Genomic DNA, 4,810 nt, shown 5'->3' on the forward strand with positions numbered 1-4,810 from the left:
ACACAATATTGAATTAGGAAGCAACGGGAAAAATTCTCACTGTTGCAGGCAAAGCCATAAGTGTTCTCAGATAGGTTGAATACCACAAACTAAATCCAGAATGACAAGAAATAATTTGCTTTAAACAATGATATGAAGGCCAAATTGCATTGGTTTCTCTAGTTTCAACCAGCTAGTCTTAAAAAAGGTGCTTGGGAGGTAGTATTTTGGAAAATAATGTGTGCAGGGAAATTCACTTTTGCTTTGTCTGATTTTGTTTCAACTTTTTTTCAGATACCACATTAAAGGAAATATGCCAATAACATGCTGAAAAGCATATTAAATTAGTTTATTCCCTCTGGACTTTTTTTTAAATATTAACTGAGGCACATGTAAATATTCTTTAAAGAATATGTAGGATGTTTAATTAATTGTGTAAGTGGTGTCATTGTTCCACAAAATACTAACTCTTGATCAGTTTTTACATTAGCTAAAAGAAATCTCAGAGAGAGCGCATACTGAGCTCTGCAAACCAAACAATACTAACCATACAATCCAAGCCACTGCACCATTAGGGACTGATCTATGCTCAGTCCATCATTTATAAAAGGCCCAGTGCCAGCTTGCTCATCCATTCCCTCAGAGAAAAACAAGGCCAAACCCATGAATTGCAGAGAGCTGGGAAATGGGCAGGGGGAAATTGAAACAAACAATAAAGAAATTCAAGGGATATGGACTCAGGCAATTTCCTGCTGGGCACTTTCTAGTAATATCTTGATTATCGTCATCTGGAAGGAAGAAATTAAAATAATCAAAGCTGTAAAAAATAGAATATTGTAGATTTGAGACTTTAATTTATATTGAAAATGAGGGAGTTGAACTGCCTAAAGAAGTTCTTCAACGGCCATGCCCTGCTTGTTTTCCAATTATACGTGCCCTACACACTGTTGATTCCATGGATCAGGTCTGGTCAGTCAATCAGAAACTGGAAGATACCAATTCACTTGATCTTCCCCCATTTTCATTCTTATCTGAGATGGTATCTTCCAGTAACTGCTTGTTTGAAAACACCTGATCCAAGTAATCAGCAGTGGGTAGGGCAGGGATAGTTGGAAAATAAGAGGACAGTGGCCCTGAATGCAATTGCCCACCCCTGGTATAAACATTAAAACAAGTTTATAAAGGATTACAAAGGATCTCATCTCACTCTTGGCAAGGAAGCAAATAAGCATATTTCCCAAAATCTAAAGCTTTTTCAAAAAGGCTAAAGCTGCGCTATTGTGCACAGTTTTTGTCAAATATGAGCCTAATCTTACTTTACTTTGTTTCCCGTTTGGTAGATTCAGCGTCTGTGTGGATACATTTCATGGTGGTCTGCTCGCTAACCTAACCATGTCCTGGCAATGTTTTTGCAACTTTGTGATCTCCTCCTGCCAAGGTGCTTCACGGTCAACCCACCAGGCTGAATGTTACTAATGATTTGTTCCCAGCAAATCCCATAGTACAGCCAGGCTAGTGAATGAAGAAGTCTGGGCTAAATGCTTATCAAAACTTTAAACAAAACTTGTAAAAGTGGAGTAAATATAAACATTCATCCACCATGTCTGTCTCTGTAAATCAAAGCATATGTGTTTTTGTAGGATGAAACTGTTGCAAGCAGTGCTGGCTTTGACCACACATGCTATCCAGGTTCAATACTGGGTTGTTGTCAGGAACACCAACACAGTTCAGCATGCAAGACAGTTACCCATCAATCTAAGTGTTTGTCTTACAGAAAACACTCCTCAGACTTAATGGGATGAACTTAAAGGGTGCTGCAGTGATGGTCCGAATATTCAATAAAAAACCTCAGCTCTCCAGTTCCCTGAAAACTTTCTTGGTCAACAAATGAATCCAAGTGAGGGAGAGAAGATGCCATGCTGCCAAAGACGCCCACCACTGGTCTTATTCTAATATCTGTCAAAATATAAATCAATAAGATCTGAAGACAAATGACTCACTGCCTGATGTTGCAAGGCCAAGCATCCCTGCTCTAGATCCAAATTCCAGCATATCATATGAATTTCAATGATTCTTCTGTAAGCTGTTTAGATATGCATCACCTCACTCTCAGTGCATGTCAGGTTATAAATCAGCGACCCACACTCCTGAGTCAGAGCCCAATGCTGACTTCAGCACTGTCACACTCAGTGGCAATAGGATGAAGGTTATTGACCATGCCTATGGGGCCAGAAAACAATACAACCTCGTAGTATGGTAGGACATCTGCAAACCACATGTCGACTGTACACATCAGGAATGACTGGTATTCACACACATCAGCAAAATAGCAGATGGAACTGGGGAGCTGATCAATATTTAACCCCAATAAGCTCGTCTCCCATGCTCCCTCCTCCTGTTCTGCATAATTTCACTTTTCCTCTGCAATTTTCTTTGAAAACATGGCATTACAGAGAACATGGTGCTATCTCCAAACTTGTGGTCATAAGCATTCTTACCAAAAATAAAAATGAAATCTGATAACTCTAGATTTTGCTGTTTAGTTACAGGCTTTCACTGCCCAAGGGATAAGATTTGATTATTCCTCTTCCTGTGTATTTTAAATTTCTGTAATAATTGCTATTGTGTGTGTTTGTGTAGCTAAGTGGAGACCTCTGAATAAAACCACCAGTGAACAATAGCTATAACTTTTATGAATGTCAAACCTCAATTTAGACCCCCTGAGAGATTGCAGAAGTACTTTATGTTTCTAGTTGGACCAATACAAAAACTTTTGGAATGGATAAACTCCACCAGCTGCTGCAACTTAGAATTAAGATAATTTTATTCTTGGATAAGACAGAGAAAAAATCTTCAATATTTAGCTCAGAGGTGTCAAAATTGCCACATTTCTGCAATAACCCCTACATATAGATCAAACTCTTACCTTAATAAGACTGCATGAGTGTTATGTGGGATTAAGCTTCAATGTAAAGTTCTTAAATGGGGCTTTTTTAGTCTAATAAATTCCAATAGGAGCGCAGTAATGTGCTCACACAGAATCAACTCTATGGTGGCAAAACACATTTATTAATGAATCTAGCAGATCAGTGACATTATATGCTGAAGTCTTTCAATGGTGATTTTAAATCCTTGCTTGAATTTAACGAGATAGGACAATTGGCTATCAAAATCAATCCAGCCACACATAATAAACTACATGAGGTAATACTCCAATCCACAATAAGCAATCATGCTACTACATGAGGTGTCAGGGGAGCAATACATCCTAAGCTTCATGTTGTGTGAGTAATGTCAGTTGTCAGCATAGTGCAACTCTGACATTGGGCTGAATATTGTTCTTGGCACTGAAGCCAAGACAGAGAAGAACAAGAGAGTGAGGAAGCTTAATTGTGATATTCCATAATACTCCACTTAGGGCCTCTCACTCAGGATATGGGTGAGGTCAAAGGTGCAATAAAGGGAGATCATCAGAAGCAAAGTGGGCTGAAGTCATTTGTAGTTGAGTTGAGTTATCCGTAGTAAGGTGAAATCAACTTGGTCAGACAGGGGACCTAATCAGATTTCTAAGTAAACATAGTGCTGCCGGCTCCAGAAGGCTGAGTCCAAACATAGTTGCTAATTGTATCTGTCTTCATTTTCCACAATTCATTGTATAACAGCAATGAAAAAGAACTCTTGATGGAACAGGAACTATTTCAAAACCACAGTGAACACCTCACCCTAACCTCAATTTTTAGCCTATAACTGGTCATTTCAGAGCTTGCCAACCTTGATTGATTCTGTCAGAAATCAAAATATAATTCCTGTGAAGTGTTTCTACTGGAATATTTCTGTTTTTTTTCTTTATACATGGTGACTAACAAGGAAAATCTATGTATGCTTGTCCCATAGGCCATATGTGGGGCTTTGTTGAGCATGGAAACCTACGTAAGCACCAGTCAGCAAGTACAATTCGGGTTTTCAAATGGCTGAAATTGATCTCCCATACTGTGACATTTCTGTACTAGAGTCATTCCAAGTTAAACAGATGCCTTATGTCAAGAGGCCTTTTACTACCACCCCTTGTTCACAGAGCACTTTTGCATCTTGTCCTGAAATCCCAGGATCCACACTCACTGCATGGTGTTTATTGCAGGTCACTATCAGGGCCATGAGCTTCAGTGGCACCATGGCAGACAGTGAAACCACAGAGAACAGTGTATGATTATTTTAAAGTAGTTTCTTTGGTATTTCAAATTTCAGCTAAACCACATAATCAACTGACTGTTGTACTGAGACTTAAAAATTACCAATTTGCCAAAGCTGAGTGCAATTTAAACTGTACAGTGTTATTATTTGACAGAGATGATAATATTTGATCGGTCTCTCTTGTACACAAACACTTGCTATTTACTGATGGTATTTACTGACTATTTTACAGTATCGATGTCTTTTATGGGAAACACATCACCTGGCTCAGCAAGTTGTAGTGTGGTGAGAGAGAAATGTGTAAGCAAGCATACTTGGCAAGAGGATGAGATTCACAGAGGCTCCTGAGGGAACAATTAAAAGCAAATTTCATATATTCAGAGGAAAGTGATAAGATTCTAGGGTCACCTGACTGGCCTAGCCAAAATATTGTAGAAATGGAAATGAAGCAAGAGATAATGGCATGTCTGCTACATGCAGTTAGTAAGTATTTAAGTGTAGGTTTACAGTATACTGGAATAATATTTTTAATGAATCCTATAATATCTCATTATATTCAAATAAGATATTAATAGCAATACCAATGGAGCACGTTTCAACTTCTTCTTCCTCACTATCACGTCAGGCCACACCCACAATT

Source organism: Mastacembelus armatus, chromosome 16 (assembly GCF_900324485.2).
Source record: "Mastacembelus armatus chromosome 16, fMasArm1.2, whole genome shotgun sequence".
NCBI lineage: Eukaryota > Metazoa > Chordata > Actinopteri > Synbranchiformes > Mastacembelidae > Mastacembelus > Mastacembelus armatus.